A 27,765-nucleotide genomic window follows, 5' to 3' on the forward strand; every position below is an offset into this window, starting at 1 on the left:
CCACTGTTTAGGCACTTCAGGCGTCTGCTAATTATTCAAACAAATTTTACATTCAAAAAGTCCAATGTCACTCCTTCACTTCTGAACCCTGCAGTGCGCCCAAATAGTGGTTTTCCCTCACATATCGGGTATCAACGCGCTCATGAGAAACTGCACTACAAATTGTGTATTCCATTTTTTCCTGTTACCCTTGTGAAAATAAAAAAATTGGGTCTAAATTAACATTTTTGTGAAAAAAAGTTAAATGTTAATAGTTTTCTTCCACATTCCAAAAATTTGCGTGAAACACCTGAAGGGTTAATACACTTCTTGAATGTGGTTTTGAGCACCTTGAGGGTGCAGTTTTTAGAATGGTGTCACTTTTGGGTATTTTCTGTCATAAAGGCCCCTCAAAGTTACTTCCAATAAGATGTGGTCCCTAAAAAAATGTTTTTGTAAATTTTGTTGGAAAAATGAGAAATCGCTGGTCAACTTTTAACCCTTATAGCTTACTAACAAAAAAAAGTTTGGTTTCAAAATTGTGCTGATATAAAGCAGACATGTGGGAAATGTTATTTATTAACTATTTTGTGTGACATATCTCTCTGATTTAAGGGCATGAAAATTCAAAGTTTGAAAATTGCAAAATTTTCAAAATTTTCTCCACATTTCCGATTTTTTCACAAATAAACGCAAGTGATATCGAAGAAATTTTATGACTATCATGAAGTACAATATGTCACGAAAAAACAATGTCAGAATCAGGGGAATCCGTTGAAGCATTTCAGAGTAAGTACTTCATAAAGTGACAGTGGTCAGAATTGAAAAATTGGCCTGGTCACAAAGGCAAAAGCAGGCTCTGGCGTGGAATGGTTAAATATACTTGTTTTTCTTACCAAACCTTACCTATACTTATCCTCTCGTACCTACAGTTATCCTTACTTACCTATACTTATCCTTTTTTTTCTTTTTAATTGAATTGAAATATACTTATCCTCTCTTACATATTCTTATCTTTTTTACCTTTACTGTTCCTTTTTTATTTTAAATATACTTATCGTTTCTTACTTATATTTATCTATACTTATGCCTTTTTACCAATACTTATCCTTTTCTACCTATACTTATCCTTTTTTTTAGATGCACTTATGCTTTCTTATCTATACTTATCCTTATCCTTTCTTATTTATACTTATCTGAACAGAGCATTTATGAAGGAGGCAATCCTGACCCTTGCTCTTCTCATCATCCTTCTTGCATGAATGTGGGGCCAGGCGCAGCAGGTTGTTTCCTCCTCCTCCTCTGTACTTGTGCTGCCTTTTTCTGAGACAGGTTCTTCTTCCTCTATAGAAGTGATGTCTTCTTCTGGAAAATGTTTTGTCTCTGGTGCCTATAAACACAATGAAGTAAAGGTAAATATCGTGGCCCTGATTCATCATATGGATTTTTGTTAAGTTCCTTTCCTTTTTTTTGTCTTGTGGTATTAGTTGCCTTTTTGGGAGTCAAATTTATCAAAACGGTGCACCAGATTTATGAATTTGGCACTAAGTTAAAAATGGTCTCTCTCTGTCTTGAACTATTTTTTGTAAATTTGGGCACCAAAAGTTGCATGAATTGCTCCTGATACTGGCTTGCTGAAAATACAGCAGGGTTGGGCTGGAGTAAAGTTGTGGTAAATTTTGAAATTTTGAAAAGGTTTCAATTGATGAATCAGGATAAAACATCTGGAATTACTATCATGCATGAAAATGATCTTGCTGCGGAATGCACGATTCTTCTTCTTGAAACATGGAAGGAAGTGCTGTTTGAAAAACTCAACATACATTATGGAGTTCATCTTTACCCCTTCAGGGATCCTAAAAGGGCTGACAATCTCTCTACCCATGATTCCAGCCCAAAACATTACTCCACCTCCTCCTTGTTAGCGCCGTAGCCGTGTTTGCATGGGGTGTCCATCAACCAGCCATCCTCCACTCCATCCATCTGGACCATCGAGTCATGCTGCACATAAAACATCTGCATCTCTGGCTGCTATGGGCATAAAAGGGGACAAACTTATGGTGTGGCACCCATGCTCCCCTGACCTCAACCCCATTGAGAACCTCTGGAGCATCATCAAAAGGAGTGTCTATGATGGCGGGAGGCAGTTCACATCTAAGCAACAGCTCTGGGAGGATATTCTGTCCTCATGCAAAACAATTAAAGCAGAAACCATCCAAAACCTGACAAATTCAATGGACGAGAGAGTTCAGAAGCTCCTTTCGAACAAGGGGTCCTATGTGCAAATGTAACATCACCTAGAATAAAGTTTTGAGTTGCAAACTGTTTGATTTCAGTTTGTAATAACCTGCTAATGCTTATAATTTCAAAAATGACCATTTTTTTGTTCTTTATTAAAATGAAAAGGTTGAAAACTGTGCTGTGCATAATAATTTGGAACATGCATTTTGAGTGCAGTTTGAGTTTTTTATTTTTTTAAAAATATACTGTTATCATAGGCAGTTTGTACAAAAACCTTTCAATTGTACTCTAATAGTTATTTGACTGGAAAATTACAATGACTGCAATTCATATAGGTAATTTGGGAAAATCTGAGAAAATATTATTTGCATAATAATTTGGAACACAGTGTATAACCAACTGTGTTGTAATAAATGCTGCACGTAGTGATGGGGATCTGTATATAACAACTATAACCAAACAGAATGACAATTCTAGTTTTTTACATGATGCTAATGTAAATCATGTCTTTTCAGTTCAGTAAGAAGATACACGCTGGATCATCACCACCATCACTTACTTCATCCTCTGGGATCCTGATGCCATTATCCAGCTTCATGTAGATAGGCTGCAATACAACAGGTAAGAATTAGTTTGTGTTTATTTTTTTAATATTATAAAGGAGTTGTGTAGCCTTGGTGGAATTTTCATAAAGCATTGTATCCTAACACACTGTCAGGATTCGGCTTCGCCTTTCGGTTCCTGCAGTTGCCATATGACCAAAAGTATGCAATTTTCATACAAGTCGTCATGTCAGTAGAACATTACATACTGCTTGCATTCTGTCAAAAATTACACCAGGGCTGAACGACCTCTTTGATTTCAGTCATTTTATAAATTCCTCATATTATTGCATACTAGGACTCATAGCTTAGAGATGCCTGCAGGGCCATAGGTAAGGGAGCACTTATGTAGACTATGGTGCCAATGAGGCTCTTAGGGTATGTGCCCACTATGCATTTTTCAAGCGTTTATGCTGCGGAATTTCCGCAGCGTAAACGCTTGGGAAATGCTTGGTAATCCGCCCCCCATCGTCCCCAATGACAAGCTGCACTGTCAATGCCCATGCTGTGGATTTTTCTGCTGTGTTTATGCTGCGCTCAAAAATCTGCAGCATGTCCATTAATTTTGCGGACACGCAGCGTTATCGCCGCCATTGACTTGCATTGAAACGCATATTATCTGTGTCAGTACATTTGTACACACAGATAATATGCGTTTCTATGTGCGGATGGTACCCAAGTCTGGAGGAGAGGAGACTCACATCCAGACCTGGGCACCATAGAAACTCTAAAAAAAAGAATTTAAAATAAAAAATTAAGTTTATACTCACCTTCCAGTGTCCTCCCGGTGTTTTGTCCGGTGTCTTGCAATGCTCGCGCTGATGTGACGGACCTGCCATGATGTCACTGAGTCATGTGACCCATCACATGGCTCAATGACGTCACCGCAGGTGCTTCACACCACCGCGAGCCACGTAACACACCGGACGCGGCAGAGAGAACACCGGGAGGACATCGGAAGGTGAGTATAAATTTTATTTTTTTTATTTTTTACCATTCTTATTCTTTTTTTTAACTAACTTGGTCACACTACTATAAATCCATGCCGGTTGCATGGATTTTTATAGTGTGACCAAGTTGTCAAGCACTTTCCAAGTGATGCTAAAATCGCTTGTAAAGCGCTTGACACTCGCATGCAGAAATGCATGTGAAGAACGCTTCACATCCGCTTGTATTTGGCAGGAAAAACGCATGCACAATCTGCATGCGTTTTTTCTGCTAGGGAGATGCAGAAATGCTGCAGAAATTTTCTGCTTCATTTCTGCATCGTGGGCACATAGCCTTACCCCATCATCGTCATCATAACCATCGGCATCCTGATCCTTATAGAAGAAAAGAGGAAAATTTGAAATTGTATTGGGAAAATGTTTGGGCGCTCTCAGATCTGCACTATGATATCATTGGTGTTTTTCTCTGTGTATTTGTTTTTTCTATATTTCAGTTTTGACACGGTTGTTTTATGGGTCAGATAACAAAAATTTTAGGCACACAAATACATATACAATTTTGTGCCCTTTTAATCAGTTGTTTAATACACTGCCAGTAATACAATTTTGCTTTATTCTGAATATTACTTTGTGTACATGTCTCACGGAGCGGCGTGAACTCAGTGTACTATAATGATTTAACTCTCATTAACTGACCAAATATGCAATATTTTTGCTGATTAACTGACTTGAACACAGCAGATCTGACTCCACTCACGGCCCTCACACTTATTCTCCTGTGATTTTGTGTGTAGTGTGACTTCAGTTACTGTGAACTTTGACTAAGAACAATTCGTTTGTGTGAAACGCGCTAGTGAAAGTTTCTATGGTGCAGTTCGGATACACTTTAATAATATTATCTGCTCTTATCGCTTATGTAGTATTCAGTCATCTGTAACACAGAGTCTCTCATCTGTTGCAATGAGAAAAAAAACATTATTAGTAAATTATCTGTATTCTAGTAACAGATCTAAAAGAACTCGACTAATGTGGTTTCTGCTACAAACATTTTTATCAATAGCCAAATCGGAGCATCCTTTATATGTATCTTCCCTCCCACTGCACATCACACGTTATCAAATATAATCTGTGCTGAATTCCTCGTCAATCTCGATGGGATCTGGAAAATTACTGCTTTTCTTATTCAGGTTAAGGATTTGTTCCGATCTGCAGACTTTTTGCCATTTTGACAGCAAAACTAGTAGAGCGCTCTGGCAAAACAGACTCAGCCTCTGAAAGTAAGGCCAAGTTCACACAATTCTATTTTTGGAGTGCTGTCCAATGCCATACGGATGAAAATCATCTGTTTTTCTGGATGAAATCAAACATATACAGTACACAGCCAATCTAATAGATGAAAGAGCCTGGCACTGATACTGTCTATAAAGCTGTCCAGCAGGTCAGAAATCATCAACATGTAGCTCTTGGCATCGTCCATCTCGCTATCAGAGGATGTAGATCTGGACATCGCTGGTTCCTGGGCAGAGATTAGAAATATGTTTAAACATGTCAGAATGTCATATTCCAGAGTCACCTGTATAAAGTTGAAAAGTGAGGCCATAACATAAAACTAGAAATGTGCTGAGTAAATAAATATAAGAGAGAATACAATATCTGAGTGCACAACAACATAAGTACAATATACAGGATCAATGCACAAATCTGTATTCCCCTGCGCCATGAAGTCAGAGGTGCGAACTTAGTTCACTTTCTGAAGAAAACGTATTTATTACTCCTCTGATCCTAGCATTTTACACCAGTTATAACCATTATTCAGTAACCATCAAAAAATAGACCCTAAAATATAACCTTTAATGATTAAGTTAAAAACTCACAAAACCTCTCAAAAACATATATTATAAGGTATGTATCCAAATCCACATTTAACAGTCAAGCTATATAAGGGTCCACAAAAAGTATCTAATATATTGACAGGATATATGATAAATAGGGACTGTCACACCCTATTACTCCCTACAGGAGGTTGACAGCCTAAGTTGTACGGTATGGCGCCCCTGCTCGTCGATGGCTATCCCTTAAAACCATATTACACCCCTAATCTAAAGTTCAGCACAGGTAGTAGTAATCACAAAATCCTGGATGTGTGTCTATATAATAAAATACACAGCAATTCACTGCCCATGTTTGAAAAGACAAAGATGTTATACATTAAAGTGTGCATCAATTCTTATTAAGTCCCTGACCCCTATACACTAGTGTACCGTCCATAGTGGCAGACCCCGCGGCTGATATGGGGCCCATGAGCTGGGGGCTCCCTTGTCAGGGTTTTCATAAACAGAAGCGATGTGTGGAGGGAGCAGTAGGAGGAGCATCATTGTGACTGGCAGCTGAGAGAGGCAGCTGGATTTGCGCCATAGGAGGACGGGACTCCAACATCCAATCCCCACTGAGCCCGCGCTCCTGCAATTTTATCCCCACCCCAGCCATCTCTGAGCACCAGGAGCAGCGCCGGGTGAGTGTCAGCCTGTGCTACTGAAGTATCCAGTGGCGTACCGCCAATGGCGGCAGACCACGCGACTGCTATGGGGCCCTTGAGCCGAGAGGGCCCCATAGCAGTCCAGGGGCAGACATACCACCGCCGGTGTAGCTGTGCCGGGTCCCCACCATGGAGCTGCACCAAGGGGCCCGCAAGGTGCAGCTGCTCCCTGCACGCGGCATGCAGGGAGCGATCCCTGCAGCTCCGCTGCTGTCAGGAGAAGAATAGCAGCGGAGTTGCAGGGATCGTCCTCTGCTTCCTCCCTGACCCAGGCGCGTGCAGCTTCATGACATCATCATCCAGCGCGCGCCTGGGTCAGGAAGAAAGCTGCTGGCAACCAGGAGAATGCTGCAGGGGAGGGAGCTGAGCTGCTGAGGTAAGTTGTTTTTTTGTTTTTTTTACTGAAACGCTGGGGAGGGGAGGTGCTGGGACAGAGCAATATGGAGGCGCTGGGACAGAGCAATATGGAGGCGCTGGGACAGAGCAATATGGAGGCGCTGGGACAGAGCAATATGGAGGCGCTGGGACAGAGCAATATGGAGGCGCTGGGACAGAGCAATATGGAAGCGCTGGGATAGAGCAATATGGTGGCGCTGGGACAGAGCAATATGGAGGCGCTGGGACAGAGTAATATGGAGGCGCTGGGACAGAGCAATATGGAGGAGCTGGGACAGAGCAATATGGAGGAGCTGGGACAGAGCAATATGGAGTCGCTGGGACAGAGCAATGACGGGGGCGCTGGGACAGAGCAATGACGGGGGCGCTGAGAGAGAGCAATGACGAGGGTGCTGGGACAGAGCAATGATGGGGGTGCTGGGACAGAGCAATGACGGGGGCGCTAGGATAGAGCAATGACGAGGGCGCTGGGACAGAGCAATGACGGGGCGCTGGGACAGAGCAATGACGGAGGCGCTGGGACAGAGCAATGACGGAGGCGCTGGGACAGAGCAATGACGGAGGCGCTGGTACAGAGCAATGACGGGGGCGCTGGGACAGAGCAATGACGGGGGCGCTGGGACAGAGCAATGATGGGGGCGCTGGGACAGAGCAATGACGGGGGCGCTGGGACAGAGCAATGACGGGGGCGCTGGGACAGAGCAATGACGGGGGTGCTGGGACAGAGCAATGATGAGGGTGCTGGGACAGAGCAATGACGTGGGTGCTGAGAGAGAGCAATGATGGGGGTGCTGAGAGAGAGCAATGATGGGGGTGCTGGGAGAGAGCAATGACGGGGGTGCTGGTAGAGAGCAATGTTGTGGGTCTCTTTGCTTGTACTGTAAAGCCTTGCATATTTTCTGTGTGCACATAGCCTTACAGTTAATTGGGGAGAGTCACAGAGATTATATTATTGGCTGGTGGAGATTATAGTTAATGGGGGGCACAGTGCTGCTTATCACTTCATATTTTGATTACTAAGTGGCTAATAGTATATTAATGGGGGGGTACTTATCTGTATTCAGGGGCGCAGTGTGTGGGAGACATGTATATATACAATATATGTGACCTTGTTATTTTCTAGGCTGGAGATCATCGTGACAAGACGAGTCGTGGCTGGGAGATGTCGACATGAAGATCTGACCAGATGGAGAAGAAGCAGCAGAAACAGACTCTGATCAGATGAGACATCAGCGGTAAGTGCCTGGATGTAAATATTATTCTGTATCTGCACTGTGTGACTTGGAGTGATAATGTTATCTGTAAAATCCCTTAGGCTGCATTCTCACATTTGCGTGAAATGTCCGTGTGCTGCCAGATTTTTTTATCGGATGGTCCACGGACTCGTACAGTTTTATAGATCCATTCACACATCCATGAAAATCACGGATCTGAGAATGAGATCTGTGAGGGTCAGAGAATGTCCTGTTCTGATCCGATATTGAGGATTAGAATAGGACATGCTCAATGCGTCAGTAAAACAGGGCAGCACACAGACACTGCACACAGATGCAGGAATGTAGCCTTATTATGTATAGCACAGTCCCTTAGTATATAGTGTACTTACTTATTATGTATAGCGTCTTCCTTAGTTATATAGTTTCCTCTTTTATTATGTTTAACACCCTCCCTTATTATGTACCATCATCTCTAGCTCTAGGGGCTCACAGCTGGGGGATCATACTGTGTTAGGGTCAGCATACTTTTCCCTGGGAGTTGAGGTGGGGTACAGTAGGGTCATTATGCTGCGCATGTGGAGGAATTCACCATGGGGGTATCATACTGTGTTTGGGGGGTCCTTTTATTGGCATCATACTTTATGGGGCAATGGAAGAGATCTAGGACTCGAGCAGGAGGAAAATTACTATGTAAAGGATGGAAAGTTGTGAGATCTGATCTTTTGTGACCCCGACAATTATTTTAATTTTTTTTTTTTTTTTTGGGGGGGGGCCCAATCAGAGCTTCTGCTATGGGGCCCCATGATTCCTATGTACGCCCCTGGAAGTATCTTCTTGAAGTTGTCTTGACAGGCAGCTCCAGTCCAGACATGCAGGAACAGCATCATCGGTGAGTCAGCTGTGTGCTCACTGACAGTATCAGCCATACTATTGGTACAACAGTCAGCTCACTGAGGATGCTGTTGTGTCCTGACCCTGACCCCTGTTAGCTATAGATCCTGATAAGTGCAGAGCGCGGCCTGTGCCGGTCACACCTACCCCCTCACCTCCTGCACAGAAGCATAAATCTAGCTGTGCCCAATCTGCCCCTTACAGGACACAGCAGCCCCCTCTCAAGATTCCCACAGGTTGTCATTTACACTCCCAAACTGCTCTGAAAAACTTCAGTCTTCAGAATGGAGCTGCCAGCCTCTTGTCTCTGCAGGAGTTGAGAGGGAGGGGGTCATCAGGACACTGTGCTCATCAGGATTTATAGCTGAAGAATAAATTCACCCTCCAGAATTTTCATGTAAACATGTGTATATATATATATATATATATATCTATATATATATATATACAAATATACCGTATTTTTCGGACCATAAGACGCACTTTTTTTCCCCAATATTTGGGAGGAAAAATGTGAGGGTGTGTCTTATGGTCTGAACGTTACCTGCGGTGGTGGTAAAGTGGGATTGCAGGGCCCTCCAGGAACGCGGTGGTGGTAGTGGCGTCAGCGGCAGCAGAGGTGAGCGGCTGGGGCCGGCACCTGTGCCTGGCTAGTGCTGGGGCTGGTGTCGGGCTGTGAGTGGCGTGCGGCCTGCACAGGTTTCCAGTGTGCGCGGCCATCTTCCGAGAGCTGTGATCTACAGGAAAATGGCCGCCCAAGCCGGCGCATGAGTGGACCGGTAGCTCCGGTGGCCATTTTCCTTTAGATCACAGCTCTAGGAAGATGGCCGTGCACTCCGGAAACCTGCGCAGGCCGCACTGCTTCGCCGCTCACAGCCCGGCACTGACCCCAGCCCGTTACAGGCCCCAGACCGAGGCCCCAGCCCCAGCCAGAGGCCTCGGCCCCGTCCTCAACCCTAGCCAGAGGCCTCGGCCCCGGCCTCAACTCCAGCCCCAGCCAAAGGCCTCAGCCCCAGCCTGAGGCCCCGGCCTCAACCCTGGCCCCAGCCAGAGGCCTCAGCCCCAGCCAGAGGCCTCTGTACAGGAACGGGCCAGGCTAAGGGCCTCAGCCAGGCACAGGCCCCTGCACAGGCTCCACAGCATCTGACCTCTTCTGCACTGACCCTGCCTCCTGTGACCCTCGTTCCACTGCCCCCCAGGTAAGATACCGTACCTATTCAGACTATAAGATGGACCCCATCTTATAAAAAATATTTTGAGGTGCCTCTTATGGTCCGGTGCATCTATAGTCCGAAAAATACGGTATATATATATATATATATATATATATACATATATATATACATACATGTGTGTAGTATATATATGTATGTACACTCACACGTGTATATACTGTATATATGTATATACAGTACAGACCAAAAGTTTGGACACACCTTCTCATTTAAAGATTTTTCTGTATTTTCATGACTATGAAAATTGTACATTCACACTGAAGGCATCAAAACTATGAATTAACACATGTGGAATTATATACTTAACAAAAAAAGTGTGAAACAACTGAAAATATGTCTTATATTCTAGGTTCTTCAAAGTAGCCACCTTTTGCTTTGATGACTGCTTTGCACACTCTTGGCATTCTCTTGATGAGCTTCAAGAGGTAGTCACCGGAAATGGTCTTCCAACAATCTTGAAGGAGTTCCCAGAGATGCTTAGCACTTGTTGGCCCTTTTGCCTTCACTCTGCAGTCCAGCTCATCCCAAACCATCTCGATTGGGTTCAGGTCTGGTGACTGTGGAGGCCAGGTTATCTGGCATAGCACCCCATCACTCTCCTTCTTGGTCAAATAGCCCTTACACAGCCTGGAGGTGTGTTTGGGGTCATTGTCCTGTTGAAAAATAAATGATGGTCCAACTAAACGCAAACCGGATGGAATAGCATGCCGAAGCAAGATTCTGTGGTAGCCATGCTGGTTCAGTATGCTTTCAATTTTGAATAAATCCCCAACAGTGTCACCAGCAAAGCACCCCCACACCATCACACCTCCTCCTCCATGCTTCACGGTGGGAACCAGGCATGTAGAGTCCATCCGTTCACCTTTTCTGCATCGCACAAAGACACGGTGGTTGGAAACAAAGATCTCAAATTTGGACTCATCAGACCAAAGCACAGATTTCCACTGGTCTAATGTCCATTCCTTGTGTTCTTTAGCCCAAAAAAATCTCTTCTGCTTGTTGCCTGTCCTTAGCAGTGGTTTCCTAGCAGCTATTTTACAATAAAGGCCTGCAGCATAAAGTCTCCTCTTAACAGTTGTTGAAGAGATGTGTCTGCTGCTAGAACTCTGTGTGGCATTGACCTGGTCTCTAATCTGAGCTGCTGTTTACCTGTGATTTCTGAGGCTGGTGACTCAGATAAACTTATCCTCAGAAACAGAGGTGACTCTTGGTCTTCCTTTCCTGGGGCGGTCCTCATGTGAGCCAGTTTCTTTGTAGCACTTGATGGTTTTTGCAACTGCACTTGGGGACACTTTCAAAGTTTGCCCAATGTTTCGGACTGACTGACCTTCATTTCTTAAAGTAATGATGGCCACTCGTTTTTCTTTACTTAGCTGCTTTTTTCTTGCCATAATACAAATTCTAACAGTCTATTCAGTAGGACTATCAGCTGTGTATCCACCAGACTTCTGCACAACACAACTGATGGTCCCAACCCCATTTATAAGGCAAGAAATTCCACTTAATAAACCTGACAGGGCACACCTGTGAAGTGAAAACCATTTCAGGTGACTATCTCTTGAAGCTCTTCAAGAGAATGCCAAGAGTGTGCAAAGCAGTCATCAAAGCAAAAGGTGGCTACTTTGAAGAACCTAGAATATAAGACATATTTTCAGTTGTTTCACACTTTTTTGTTAAGTATATAATTCCACATGTGTTAATTCATAGTTTTGATGCCTTCAGTGTGAATGTACAATTTTCATAGACATGAAAATACAGAAAAATCTTTAAATGGGAAGGTGTGTCCAAACTTTTGATCTGTACTGTTTACAGTGGTGGCCAAAAGTATTGGCACCCCTGCAATTCTGTCAGATAATACTCAGTTTCTTCCTGAAAATGATTGCAATCACAAATTCTTTGGTATTATTATCTTCATTTAATTTGCTTGCAAGGAAAAAACACAAAAGAGAATGAAGCAAAAATCAAATCATTGATCATTTCACACAAAACTCTAAAAATGGGCCAGACAAAAGTATTGGCACCCTCAGCCTAATACTTGGTTGCACAACCTTTAGCCAAAATAACTGCGAACAAGCGCTTCCGGTAACCATCAATGAGTTTCTCACAATGCTCTGCTGGCATTGTAGACCATTCTTCTTTGGCAAACTGCTCCAGGTCCCTGATATTTGAAGGGTGCCTTCTCCAAACTGCCATTTTGAGATCTCTCCACAGGTGTTCTATGGGATTCAGGTCTGGACTCATTGCTGGCCACCTTAGAAGTCTCCAGTGCTTTTTCTCAAACCATTTTATAGTGCTTTTGGAAGTGTGTTTTGGGTCATTGTCCTGCTGGAAGACCCATGACCTTTGAGGGAGACCCAGCTTTCTCACACTGGGCTCTACATTATGCTGCAAAATTTGTTGGTAGTCTTCAGACTTCATAATGCCATGCACACGGTCAAGCAGTCCAGTGCCAGAGGCAGCAAAGCAACCTCAAAACATCAGGGAACTTCAGCCATGTTTGACTGTAGGGACCGTGTTCTTTTCTTTGAATGCCTATTTTTTTTTTCTGTACACTCTATGTTGATGCTTTTTCCCAAAAAGCTCTACTTTTGTCTCATCTGACCAGAGAACATTCTTCCAAAATGTTTTAGGCTTTCTCAGGTAAGTTTTGGCAAACTCCAGCCTGGCTTTTTTATGTCTCGGGGTATGAAGTGGGGTCTTCCTGGGTATCCTACCATACAGTCCCTTTTCATTCAGACGCCGACGGATAGTACGGGTTGACACTGTTGTACCCTCGGACTGCAGGGCAGCTTGAACTTGTTTGGATGTTAGTCTAGGTTCTTTAGCCACCATCCGCACAATCTTGCGTTGAAATCTCTCGTCAATTTTTCTTTTCTGTCCACATCTAGGGAGGTTAGCCACAGTGCCATGGGTTTAAACTTCTTGATGACACTGCGCACGGAAGACACAGGAACATTCAGGTCTTTGGAGATGGACTTGTAGCATTGAGATTGCTCATGCTTCCTCACAATTTGGTTTCTCAAGTCCTCAGACAGTTCTTTGGTCTTCTTTCTTTTCTCCATGCTCAATGTGGTACACACAAGGACACAGGACAGAGGTTGAGTCAACTTTAATCCATGTTAACTGGCTGCAAGTGTGATTTAGTTATTGCCAACACCTGTTATGTTCCACAGGTAAGTTACAGGTGCTGTTAATTACACGAATTAGAGAAGTATCTCATGATTTTTCAAACAGTGCCAATACTTTTGTCCACCCCCTTTTTTAGGTTTGGTGTGGAATTATATCCAATTTGGCTTTAGGACAATTCTTTTTGTGTTTTTTCATTGAAGACAAATTAAATGAAGATAATAATACCAAAGAATTTGTGATTGCAATCATTTTCAGGAAGAAACTGAGTATTATCTGACAGAATTGCAGGGGTGCCAATACTTTTGGCCACCACTGTATATACACACACACGTGTGTATCTATACATGTTTGTGTGTATATATATATATATATATATATATAATGTTTGTGTGTCTGTATTTATATATATATGTATATATATATATACACGTGTGTGTATACATATCACAAGCACAGTATATGTAGAAATATGCAAAAATTTCACAGTATTGCCAAAAAAAAAGTAATTGAGGCAGAACTTCAGCATGAGAGAGGCTGATTGGAGAACATCTGCTGAGGTAATAAAGGCTCTTAGGCCTCGCTCACACTGGCGTATAACACGGCCGAGTGCCATCTGATGTTTTGCCGGATAGCACTTGGACAAATGTTATACTATGGGGCACAGCAGATCTGCAATTTTTTCTACATACCAAATTGGTTTGTGGAAAAAAATCACAGTATGCTGCGAGCCACTCTGTAGTTCGGATCACATGCACTCACTCAAGTCTATTGATGCGTGTTAATCATTGGACTGCACTTGGGTGTCATCTGAATGCAGTCCGACATCCACGGCCTCAGACAATGGAGAAATTAAGTTCTCCATCTTATTCTCAGTGTGCTTGGATTCTCCCATGAAAGGAAGAAAGTAAGATCACAGTAAGCTGACACTCGACTCAAACTCGGATGAGAGTTTCAGCCGAGTGTCAGTAGCAAAATTTTGCCGATTCTCTCGCATGAGAGTATAATCACTCGTGTGACACCGGCATTACACTTTGTTCTTCTGGACTTTGCAGTGCTGCCTTAATTCTTTTATATAACTTAATTAGTCTTAGAGTGCTAAGCCGCCAGAGGAGTCTGCTAGCGGCTCTCCTATAGAAGAGTCTGGCAGCAGCACTCCTATAGAGGAGTCTGGTAGCGGCTCTCCTATAGAGGAGTCTGCTAGCGGCTCTCCTATACAACAGTCTGCTAGCGGCTCTCCTATAGAGGACTCAGGAGCCCTCAGAACAGCAAGTGCTCCTGTGTGTGTGAAAGTTGGGAGAGATAACTGTTGGCCAAACAATTGGCCACACTATAATTTGTACAATAACTCTGAGGTATATGGGGGGCTTAATGTTCACAAAAAAAAAGTCTTCTTGGCTTATTTTATCACTTTCGTATTGAGATGTTAGCCTGATCTCAGGTCCAGAGATACAGATGAATGCAATAACGGAACAGGGAGCCGTCAGCTGTGAGGGTCTGTTTACTGTATGCGAAGGCAATCATACTGTGTGAGGGTATCATACGGTGAGTGGGGGGATTTTTGTTGGCATCATATCCTATGGGGGCCATGAAAGGGTTATCATAGTTGGCAACTTCACTAAGGGGCTTCAGTAGGGGCGAAATTGTTGTGTAAATGTAGCAATATATGTCCCTCTCCCTATCTTTAAAATTTAGGAGGTGTATATACCCTTCTGTGACTGCACATATGCACCGTGAAACCTCACCTATTCTGACTATGTTTATATATTTTTGGGGGGTCGGAGGGCCCCAGTTAGGACTTTTGCTATGGGGCCCAATGATATCTATGTACTCCACTGCCCCTCTGCCCCTATATTATATGTAGAAATGATCAGGAGTAATCAGGGAAAGTATACAAATAGGGCAACACAAAAAATCAAGACACCAAACAGAATAAGCAAATGAGCATACTTATCTTAATAGATAATCAGCCTTATAAGAAGCCCACATCTGGTGGCTTGATTTTTTGTGGTGCCCTATTTCTATACTTTACAGCAAAACCAAACCGGCATATTTTTTTTTATTCAATGAAAAAAAAATTGGAAATTCGTAAAAAAATTATTGTGTCCCCATTTTCCAAGACCTGTTACAGTTTCATTTTCCGTCGACATTGCTATGTGAGGGCTTGATTTTTGTATGGCAAGATGACATGTTTATTGATGCCATTTGGGGTAGATATCACGTTTTGATTTCTTATTGCATTTTTTTACAGAGTTGCTGTAGCTGAAAAAACACAATTCTGGCTTTTGTATTTTTTTTCTCTTTGCAGCAGGTGTCCCAACCTGTGGCTCTGTGGCACACATGTGGCTTGTGAACCCATGAAGTGTGGCTCACAACTGTCTGCCAATATGGTGCATTAGCACCAAGTCTAGCAAACAGCTATGAAGAGCAGATCTCCAGATCGTGACTTCTGTGAATAGCTCAGTACAGAAGAGCAGATCTGGATGCTCATATACTGGCCTTGGGGGTTAAGAGATAATTTAAGTATTGTAAGCTGGAGATAGGGTATTTATAGTCAGAGGAGATGCTTGAAGCTGGATGTAACAGTGTTGTGGGGTTGGTTGAGGAGACAATACTGAATGGGGGTAAGGTGGGAACCCCTGGATCTAGGTATACTGCTTCAGGACCCCTTCACACGTCCATTTTCTATGTCCATATGCGGCCCATTTTTAAATGACCACAAACACAGACATACAGACACCCATTGCATTCAATGGGTGTGCACACAACAGGTTTTTCACACAGACCTTGTGTCTGTATAAAAAAATCTGCAGACATGTCAGGTTTTTTGCGCAGCACGCGCTCTGCACACTGATAACACATGAATGACAACTGTATGTCATCAGCGTGACACGTACCGGCGCCTGGGAATCAGCGGTACAGTTTCCACTGATCTCAGCATGAGGAAGAGACAATGTTGAGAGTTGTAGTCAGCCCTTGGTGTCAACAATGGGTGTAAAATTAAGAATTAAATAAAAAAACACTTATACTCACCTTACACCTAATGCCCTGAAGCCCGTGTCACCTGTAGAAAAACTAAAATAAAAAACAACCATAATACTCACCTGTCCGACATACTGTCCCACACTGTAATCAATGTCTACGATCACTGGTTTACAACCTGAACGGTGCCAAGATGCGACCGTCCAGGCTGTAAGTCAGGACACAATGAGCTGCTGTGAGCGCAGCTTCAGTGACAAGCGTTGACGTCATAGAGGTTACCGCCGGTCACTGAAGGTGCGTTCCCACTGGCAGTTCACTGCAAGTCGGGACGGGGAACTGCGGTGACTTCAGTGAGATCACTGCTAGCACTGTGTGAAATATTTCATGTTGTTGCGCTGAGTTCACTTAATTCAGCGCAATTCACCGTGAACTGAATGAACAGCAGTGAGCTCAGCACAACACCGTGAGAAATATCGCGCGGTGCTCACGGCGATCTCACTGAGGTCATGGCAGTTCATTGTCCCGACTTGCACTGAACTGCCCGTGGGAACGCACCTTCAGTGACAGGCGGTGATAACCTCTATGACGTCACCGCCCATCACTGAAGCTGCGCTTGCAGCAGCTGATTGTGTCTTGCTTTACAGCCTGGACGGTCGCATATTTGCACCATTCAGGTTCTAAACCAAATATCGCAGAGATGGATTACGGTGAGGGACAGTATGAGGGATATGGGTTTTTATTAGTTTTCTTTACAGAGGACAATGGCTTCAGGGAATTAGGTGTAAGGTGAGTATTTTTGTTGTTTTTTATTTTCTGTTTTTTACATGGGACATTGGCTTCAGAGGTATGGTAGATAAGGTGAGTATAAATGTGTTTTCCATTTTTAAATATATGTGTAAAACAATGTGGACTTTTATTTCAAATAAAGTACTTTTATTCTGGGTATTTGTATTTTATTTAACTATTTGACTATGGGATTAGTAATGGGGGCGTCTTATACACACCTCTCCATTACTAACCCCTGGGCTTGATGTCAGCTGCCGAGACAAAGCTGACATCAACCCCAACCCTATAACCCCATTTGCCACTGCCCCAGGGCAAGCGGGAAGAGGGGAGGCTAAGCGCCAGAATCTTATGGATGCGCCATTTCTGGCACGGCTGAGAGCTGATGTTTTTAGTCTGGGAGAGGACCAATATCCATGGCCCCTTCCTAGGCTATTAATATCAGCCCACAGCTGTTTGCCTAGCCTTTGCTGGTTTTTAAAATAGGGAAGATCCCATGTAATTTTTTGGGGGGTCCCCCATTTTAATAACCAGTAAAGAATAGGTATACAGCTGTGATCTGATATTAATAGCCTGGGAAGCTACAAGGGTATTACACTCTTTGAAGGCTATAATCATCAGCTCCAGCTGTCCGCTTTCCTTCTGCTGGTTAATGAAATGTAGGGGGATCCCACACCATTTTTTTCTGAAATTTAATCATTTATTAATAAATGACATGTACAGTAAGCTACAATCCCAAAGCACTGAATATATATCTCAGTCATGTATTTCTATCTGTCTTTCATCTGTTCTCCCTCTTGCAAGTCCTGTGTTGTTAAATTTCTTGTAATTAAACTTTAAAAATAAATTGTTTAAATAGCATCTGTTTTTTCCTTGACAAAACATGGATGCTGAATACGGACACACGGATGGCACACGGACACATGGACATATGGATAGCACACGGATACCTCATGGATGTCACATACGGATAGCACATGGACACAGACCACGGATCTTGCCAGTAATGGTTTTACCAGGATGTGTGAAGGATGTCTCAGTGTGATTTCTGTGAGAAAGCTTGGTTGTCATACTGATCATGGGAGGTCTGGGTGTCACTACTGCGAGGGGGAGCGGAAGCGAGTGTTTGGAGGAAGAAGGAGGAGTACAACCCCAAGAACACCGTCCCAACTGTGAAGCATGGTGGCCGAAACATCATATTTTGGGAGTGCTTTTCTGCAAAGGGGACTGGACGACTGCACCGTATTGAAGGGAGAATGGATGGGTTCATGTATCACGAGAGTTTGGCCAACAACCTCCTTCCCTCAGTAAGAGCATTGAAGATGAATCGTGGCTGAATATTCATATATTCATAATATTCCAGCATGACAATGACCTGAAACACACAGCTAGGGCAACTAAGGAGTGGCTCCGTAAGAAGCATTTCACTGTCCTGGAGTGGCCTAGCCAGTCTTCAGACCCGAACCCAATAGAAAATCTTTGGAGGGAGCTGAAACTCAATGTTGCTCAGCGACAGCACCGAAACCTGAAAGATCTGGAGAAGATCTGTATGAAGGAGTGGGGCAAAATCCCTGCTGCAGTGTGTGCAAACTTTTTCAAGAACTGCAGGAAATGTCTGACCTCTGTAATTGCAAACAAAGTCTGTACCAAATATTAAGTTCTATTTTTCTATTGTATCAAATACTTATTTCATTAAATAAAATGCTAATTAATTATTTAAAAATCATGCAATGTGATTTTTTTTAAGATTCTCCATTCTTTGTAGGTGGGAAAACTTGCAAAATTGGCAGTGTATCAAATACTTATTTTCCCTACTATATACCAGGATGGGGGACATATATACCTGGCTGGGAAAACATATATACCAGGAAGGGGGCCATATATACCATGATGTGGATCATATATACCAAAATGGGGGCCATATATACCAAGATTTGGGCCATATACTGTATACCTGGATGGGATTCCTATATACCAGAATGGGGGCCATATACTGTATACCAGGATGGGGATCATATATACCAGGATGTGACAAGGATGAGCCACATGTACACTGGGATGGGGGACATAAGTACAGAATGGGGGACATTACATCCAGAACAGTGGTAGTAGCAGGACCCCCATAAGTGCATCATGACCAACATTTTTTGCTTCAATTTTTTTTTCTATTTTCCTCCTCTAAAACCTTGGTGCATCTTATGGTCAGATGCATCTTATAGTCCACAAAATATGGTACTTAGACGTTCTTTTCCCCCCTTCCCCCATCTATCCATCCCCACTTCCCTTTCCCCCCTTCCCCGTCTTCCCACCCCCCCTTACTCCACCTTATTTCTGTACACATTTTACATTGTGCATTCACAGACATGTATTTACTCTTATCTAATGTAATGAAATCATGCCACTTTGAGGGATATAAACATTGTTCTATGTGTTCCCTTATTCACATTCACTCATCATTGCTTGTTTGGAGATATAAAAATGATATATATTCTTTGTCTCTCTTCACCTGTCATCACATGCATTTCTAAATGACACACTTTTTTATTCGCATTTATAAATTACACACTTTTTTTTAATATATTCAATGCATTAATTATATTTTTATTATATTTAAATTTTCCATTTCATATTGTTTTTCTGTATTTGTCACTATTAGTGTTGAGCGAGCATGCTCGACACTGCTCGGTACTCACCCGAGCATCACACTACTCGAGATGTCCAGTGAGCACCGAGCATTTCCGGGTTACTCGGGCTGGAGCTCGGGTCTCCGCCCTGCATGTTTGGCGCTCTTTACAGAGCCAATGAACATGCAGGGATTGCCAGCCAGTCACTGTAATGCCGCAGCCATGTTGTTTGTGGGCATTACAGTGATTGGCTGGCCGCACAGCGTCACCTCGAGGATTTAAAACCGGGCGCCGCTATCTTGGACATAGTCACTCCGGATTAGACAGTGTAGGGACAGCGATGCTGAGCTAGGGAGAGATTTATCCTGCGAAATAGTTAGTGTAGGGTCTGTAAAGGCTGCCAGATCAAACAAACAGTCCTTCTCAGGACTAATATCCATCCCAGATATCAGGCAGGCAGGCAGGCTGTATAGGAGATGCAGTGGTTAAACCAGCAAACGCTGCATTACATTCCTGTGTGCTCCTGTTTCTGAAATTGCTGGACTTAGCTCCAGGTCTCGGAGGCCAGGAAAAATCCATTTTTTTCATCTAAATCCTCTTTTTTTTTTCCTCCTTCACACTGTACAAATACCCGTCTTATTAACCTATTGGTGTCCCCCCCCCAAAAAAAAGTGTGTCTCTGATTTTTCAGACACAAATATATCTGTTGAAAAGAGTCTGGTATAGACCAAGAAACAGAAGTGTGGTTTTGCAGCTCCACGGGTGAAATCTCTGTATTATCCAGCTTTGTGCCTTTTGTATCTAAAAAAAAACAGTTTGAGTGTGTTGCTCACTGTTCAGCCGCAAATATATATATATTTAAAAAAGTCTGGTATACACCAGTAAATTATAACTGTGGTTTTGCTGTTCCACAGTAAAAAATCTCTATTATCCTGCTTTTGGCATTTTTTGCCATAAAAAATAAATAATAGTGTCTCCTGATTGGTCAGACACAAAAATAGCTGTGGAAAATAGTCTGGTGTAGGCCCGAGAAATACAAGTGTGGTTTTGCAGTTCCACGGGTCAAATCTCTGTATTATCCTGCTTTTCGCAATTTTTGGCCGTAAAAAATAAATAATAGTGTCTCCTAATTGATCAGACACAAATATATCTGTTGAAAATAATCTGGTATACAGCAGTAAATTATAACTGTGGTTTTGCTGTTCCACGGTAAAAAATCTCTATTATCCTGCTTTTGGCATTTTTGCCGTAAAAAATAAATAATAGTGTCTCCTGATTGTTCAGACACAAATATATCTGTTGAAAATAGTCTGGTGTAGGCCCGAGAAATACAAGTGTGGTTTTGCTGCTCCACGGTAAAAAAGCTCTATTATTCAGCTTTTGGTATTTTTTACGTAAAGAAAAACAGTAATATTTTCTCCCTGATTGTTCAGATTGTTTAAAAGAGTAGGGTGTAGGCCAGAGAAATTGAACTGTGGTTTTCCTCTTCCACGGTTCTAATCAACTTTTTATTACCCTTTTTCCATTGATAGTCCGAGTGTAAGCTATTTTACTTCCTTTACAATGGGCAAGGCGCGTGGCAAGGGACGTGGAAGTAGACGTTCTGGTGATGATGCCACAACCAACAGCCACATCTTCTCGCTCCCACTTCTTGACCGAATTACTAGGGAAGCACAGAACAACACAAGTATTGCGGACTGATCATTGTGAACAGGTTATTAATTGGATAGCACATAATACTTCCAGTTACCTGGGCACCACCACCTCCGGCCTGTCTTCCACACGGTCAACTCTTAGTAGCCGTGAGTCTCGACCGCATACTCCTCCTCACCCTGATGCTCCTTCCTCCCACCATGCCGAGTGTCATCAGACAGCAACTGATCCCACACTTGGACACTCTGAAGAGCTGTTCACTGGTCCATTTCAATATTTGTGCCCCTCGCCTGCTCGCTTGAAGTGGTGGAAGAGGAGATCCCATGTAGCGATGCCCAAATATTTGAACAGCCACGGCCACAGGAAGTCGACGCTGGCAATTTGTCACAAGAGGTGGACGATGACGAGACACAATTGCCAAGAAGTGAGGAGGAGGATCGTGGTGCGCAAGTGGAAGAGGAGGAGGTGGTGGATGATCTAGTAACTGACCCAACGTGGCAGGAGGACATGCAGAGTGAGGCCAGCAGCACACAGGGGAAGGGAGGCAGAGTACCCCAACAGGCAGGAAGAAGCAGTGTGGTGGCCGCAGACAGAAGGCGGGCAACCGTTCCCCGTAACACCAACACGAGGGACGTTGCCAGTACAACCGGTAGGTCTTCCAGAGTCTGGAATATTTTTAAAGACTCTGCTGATAACCCCAAAAAGGCCATTTGTACCACCTGCCATGCCAGCATCAGCAGGGGTGACAAAACTACCAGCCTGACCACCACCAGCATGATCAGGCACATGGCAGCAAAGCACCCGACTTTGTGGGACAAACCCCAGGGTCCACGACCAGTGTCAGCGGGTGTCACCACTGCTTCTTCCCCTGTTGTGCGTGCAATAGAACCCCCTGCTGTGTGTGCAAGGCAATCTCCTGTCCATACTGCATGCAAAGATGCCCCCTCCTCTCAGTCTTCACTTGTTATGGCAGTTTCTCAAGAAACAGCATCAACATCCACGTCCACGTCCCACCGCAGCGTTGAATTGTCCATATCCCAGACCTTTGAATGAAAGCGGAAATTCGCAGCTAACGCCCCACAGGTCACTGTCCTAAATTCGCACATTTCACGACTGCTTGCGTTGGAAATGATGCCTTTTAGGCTGGTGGAGACGGAATCCTTCCGCAACCTTATGGCAGTGGCTGTCCCTCGGTACTCGGTTCCCAGCCGACACTATTTTGCCCGGTGTGCCATCCCCGCAATACAAATGCACGTATCCCAAAACATCTGCCGTGCCCTCAACAACGCAGTTACTGGGAGAGTCCACCTGACAATGTACACGAGGACAAGTGCTTGTGGCCAGGGACGGTACATCTCCCTGACGGCACACTGGGTAAACATAGTGGAAGCCGGGACCCAGTCGGACCTTGGGACGGAACACATCCTCCCCACACCGAGGATTGCGGGCCCTATGTCAGTCAGAGTTGCCCCCACAGTGTACAGCTCCTGCGCATCATCCTCCTCCTCCTCATGTTCAGCCTTCATTTAGATATGTCAGATATCACCACATCAGTTACAAGCTGGAAGCACTGCAGTACTGCCTCCGCCAAGCGGCAACAGGCTGTGCTGAAACTCCTAAGCTTAGGTGAGAAACCTCACACTGCTTGTGAGTTCTGGACAGCTGTGAAAGAGCAGGCAGATCTGTGGCTGAGACCGCTGAACCTACATCCAGGCATGGTCGTGTGTGACAATGGCCGTAACCTGGTGGCGTCTCTGAGGCGAGGCGAGATCACACACGTACCATGACTGGCTCATGTGCTTAACCTCGTGGTTCAGCGGTTTCTTAAATCGTACCCCAAGTTGCCAGATCTGCTCATAAAAGTACGCCGCCTGTCAGCTCATTTTCGCAAGTCGGCTACAGCTTCTGCCGCCCTTGCTGTGTTGCAGCAGCGTTGGCAGCTTCCGTCACACTGACTGGTGTGTGATGTCCCCACACATTGAAACTCTACCCTCCACATGTTGAAAAGGATTTGTGAACAGAAGAGAGCAGTTGTGGAGTACCAGCTGCAACAAGGCTGTCGATATTCAGGTCAGACTCCACACATAAGACCTCAGGAGTGGACCTGGATGTCTGACATATGTACCATCCTGACAAACTTTGAGAAGGCCACCAAGATGGTGAGTGGCGGTGACACCATCATTAGTGTCAGCATCCCAATTGTTTGTCTTTTGCAACGCTCTCTGCAGAGAATTAAAGAGGAGGCATTGCAGCCAAAGTATGATGAGATGGATCAAGAAGCCGTAGCGGGCGATTACACACAGCCCAGCCTCATCTCATCCCAAACTGCATTGGGGGACAATGAGGGAGAGGAGGAGGAGGAGGAAGAACAGGAGCTGGTATCATGCGCTGTAGACGGTAGTACTTGTACAACTGTCATACCGTCGGTTCAGCGTGGGTGGCCTGAGGACAGGGGGGAGGAGGAGGAGGAGGAGAGCATGGTCAGTCATCATCTTGGTGAGGACACGGAAATCTTGCTCGTTACCAGTCTGGCACGCATGGCTGACTTTATGTTACGCTGCCTTAACCGTGACCCTCGCATTGTCAAAATGTTGGGTGACAGTCATTACTGGTTGGTGACACCTGTAGACCCCCGCTACAAGGAGAATTTTCACTCTCTTATTCCTGAGGTGGAGAGGTCTACCAAAATGGGGCAGTACCAGAGGGCCCTTGCTGCAGAACTGTTAAAAAAATTCCCATCTGAACACGCTAGCGGCAGAGGTCACAGTTCGTTGACCAAGGAAAGCGTACAAGTGAGAGAGAGGCAACTCCAATCCAGCAGAGGCAGGGGAACACTGTCATCGTTCTGGGACAGTTTTCTCAGACCCTCCCTTCGGACAGACCCTGAGGCGTGGGGTACTCTCACAAGGAGTGGAAAGTTTCAAAAGATGGTGAGGGATTACCTTAGCGACCGTATCAGCGTCCTCCGTGATTCCTCTGTGCCTTTTAATTATTGGGTATCCAAGCTGGACACTTGGAATGAACTCGCTCTGTATGCCTTGGAGGTCCTGGCCTGCCCTGCCGCTAGCGTGTTATCGGAGCGTATTTTTAGTGTCGCTGGGGGAATTATAAGCGCACTCGCCTGTCTACTGACAATGCTGACAAGCTGACCCTTCTCAAAATGAACAAGGGCTGGATTGGGCCAGACTTCTCATCACCTCCAAATGACAGCAGAGTAACATAAACTCAAATCCACTGTGTTATTTCGGGAGGTGTATTCACATGCACCAATTTACACCCACACATGGGTATGCGCTTCCTCATTTCAGATGTTTTATGTTCTTCTCCTTATCCTCAGCCTCCACCACCACTATACCACCAGGGTGACCGTGGTCAGTGTTGCCATTATTGAAAGTTCCTACATTCTGATTTTTGTAAGCTTTTGCTTGGAAGGCATAAGCAAAGACTGTGGGAGACCCACTCCCCAATAATGGGAATAATATTTTTAAAATGCTGTACTGTATGGCTCTTGTAAGGGGCATTAAAAGCGCCTTGTTAAGCTACTGGGACCTCCACGTCTCTTCTGAGGGACATTAAAAGCGTGTTGTTATACCACTCTGACCTCCACGTCTCTTCTTATGGGCATTAAAAGCGTGTTGCTATACCACTCTGACCTCCACGACTCTTCTGAGGGGAATTAAAAGCGTGTTGTTATACCACTCTGACCTCCTCGTCTCTTCTGAGGGGCATTAAAAGCGTGTTGTTATACCACTCTGACCTCCACGTCTCTTCCAAGGGGCATTAAAACCATCTTGTTATACCACTCTGACCTCCACGTCTCTTCTGAGGGGTATTAAAAGCGTGCTGTTATACCACTCTGACCTCCACGTCTCTTCTGAGGGGCATTAAAACCATCTTGTTAAGCTACTGCGACCTCCATGTCTCTTCCGAGGGGCATTAAAACTGTCTTGTTAAACTACTGCAACCTCCACCACTTTTCCAAGGGGCATTAAAAGCGTCTTGTTATACCACTCTGACCTCCACGTCTTTTCTGAGGGGCATTAAAAGCGTGTTGTTATACCACTCTGACCTATACGTCTCTTCCAAGGGGCATTAAAACCATCTTGTTATACCACTCTGACCTCCACGTCTCTTCTGAGGGGCATTAAAAGCGTCTTGTTAAGCTACTGGGATCACCACATCTCTTCTGAGGGGCATTAAAAACGTCTTGTTATACCACTCTGACCTCCACGTCTCTTCTGAGGGGCATTAAAACCATCTTGTTAAACTACTGCGACCTCCACCACTTTTCCAAGGGGCATTAAAAGCGTCTTGTTATACCACTCTGACCTCCATGTCTCTTCTGAGGGGCATTAAAAGCGTGTTGTTATACCACTCTGACCTCAACGTCTCTTCCAAGGGGCATTAAAACCGTCTTGTTATACCACTCTGACCTCCACGTCTCTTCTGAGGGGCATTAAAAGCGTTTTGTTAAGCTACTGCGACCTCCATGTCTCTTCCGAGTGGCATTAAAACCATCTTGTTAAACTACTGCGACCTCCACCACTTTTCCAGGGGGCATTAAAAGCATCTTGATATACCACTCTGACCTCCACGTCTCTTCTGAGGGGCATTAAAACGGTCTTGTTAAGCTACTGGGACTTCCACGTCTCTTCTGAGGGGCATTAAAAGCGTGTTGTTATACCACTCTGACCTCCTCGTCTCTTCTGAGGGGCATTAAAACGGTCTTGTTAAGCTATTGGGACCTCCACGACTCTTCTGAGGGGCATTGCATTTCCTCATAATTTTTGGCAGCTTTTCCTTGGAAGGCATAAGCAAAGACTATGGGAGACCCACTCCCCAATAATGGGAATAATGTTTGTAATATGCTGTACTGCATGGCTCTTGTAAGGGTATTGCAAGTTCCTATGTCCTAATTTTTGGCAGCTTTTGCTTGGAAGGCATAAGCAAATACTATGGGAGACCTACTCCCCAATAATGGGAATAATGTTTGTAATATGCTGTACTGCATGGCTCTTGTAAGAGGCATTGCAAGTTGCTCTGTCCTAATTTTTGGAAGCTTTTGCTTGGAAGGCATAAGCAAATACTATGGGAGACCCACTCCCCAATAATGGGAATAATGTTTGTAATATGCTGTACTGCATGGCTCTTGTAAGGGTATTGCAAGTTCCTACGTCCTAATTTTTGGCAGCTTTTGCTTGGAAGGCATAAGCAAAGACTATGGGAGACCCACTTCCCAATAATGGGAATAATGTTTGTAATATGCTGTTCTGCATGGCTCTTGTAAGTGTATTGCAAGTTCCTCCGTCTTAATTTTTGGCACCTTTTGCTTGGAAGGCATAAGCAAAGACTATGGGAGACCCACTTCCCAATAATGGGAATAATGTTTGTAATATGCTGTACTGTATGGCTCTTGTAAGGGGCATTAAAACCGTCTTGTTAAGCTACTGCGACCTCCACGTCTCTTCCGAGGGGCATTAAATCCGTCTTGTTAAACTACTGCGACCTCTACCACTTTTCCAAGGGGCATAAAAACCATCTTGTTAAGCTACTGCGACCTCCACCGCTTTTCCAAGGGGCATTAAAACCATCTTGTTATGCTACTGCGACCTCCACGTCTCTTCCGAAGGGCATTAAAACCGTTTTGTAAAGATAGTGCAACCTCCATATCTCTTCCAAGGGGCATTAAAACTGTCTTGTTAAGGTACTATGACCTCCACCACTTTTTCAAGGGGCATTAAAACTGTCTTGTTAAGCTACTGTGACCTCCACATCTCTTCCAAGGGGCATTGAAATGTTGTTTTTAATTAACTCTAACCTCCACGACTCTTCCAACGGGTATTGCATTTCCTCCTAATTTTAGTCAGCTTTTGCTTTTCAATGCAAAGGCGAAAACTAACGGAGACCAACTCCCAAATAATGGGTAGAAGGTTTTTAGTACGCTGTAATCCACGTCTGTTTCAAGGGGCATTGCAGTTCCTCATAATTTTTGGAAAGCCTTCCATTCGCTGCTTAGGCCAACAGTGTACAGGAGACCCAGTTGCTATAAATGGAAAAAACGGTTTAGTTTAGGCCCTCTGACCTCCATGTCACTTCCAAGGGGCATTGGAGTGCCTCGAAATGTTTGGTAGGCATTGCACTCACTGTATGCCCTATAACTGTGTAGCAGAACAGCTCCTTTTGTTACAGAAACATATCCTACAAGACATGTGTGGTTGACTGGCCTGATATTGATGTGAATGGTCCCTGTTCCTCCTGCTCTTTTTCCTTTGCCACCACCTCATCCATCATTTATCACCTGAAGCTTTGTTTTAACAGGAGTCATAGAACTGGGATAGTAGCAGGAAAACATCCAGCAATCCTCGGAGGAGGTAGGATATGCGCCAAAACGCTGACCACCTAAGGCCTAGCCGCTACTACATACATGCGCTTGCATTCCAAGAAAACAAAGCAGATGCTAACTTCTATCATCATCATGCTCCTCACCTTGGCACTCTCAACTCCCCTGATGGAGAAGCCAGGGCCCACTGGAGGAGTCTGGTTCTCTGGTGGG

Source organism: Phyllobates terribilis, unplaced genomic scaffold (genome assembly GCF_046119375.1).
Source record: "Phyllobates terribilis strain yellow unplaced genomic scaffold, ASM4611937v1 Scaffold_3__8_contigs__length_932513732, whole genome shotgun sequence".
Lineage (NCBI taxonomy): Eukaryota > Metazoa > Chordata > Amphibia > Anura > Dendrobatidae > Phyllobates > Phyllobates terribilis.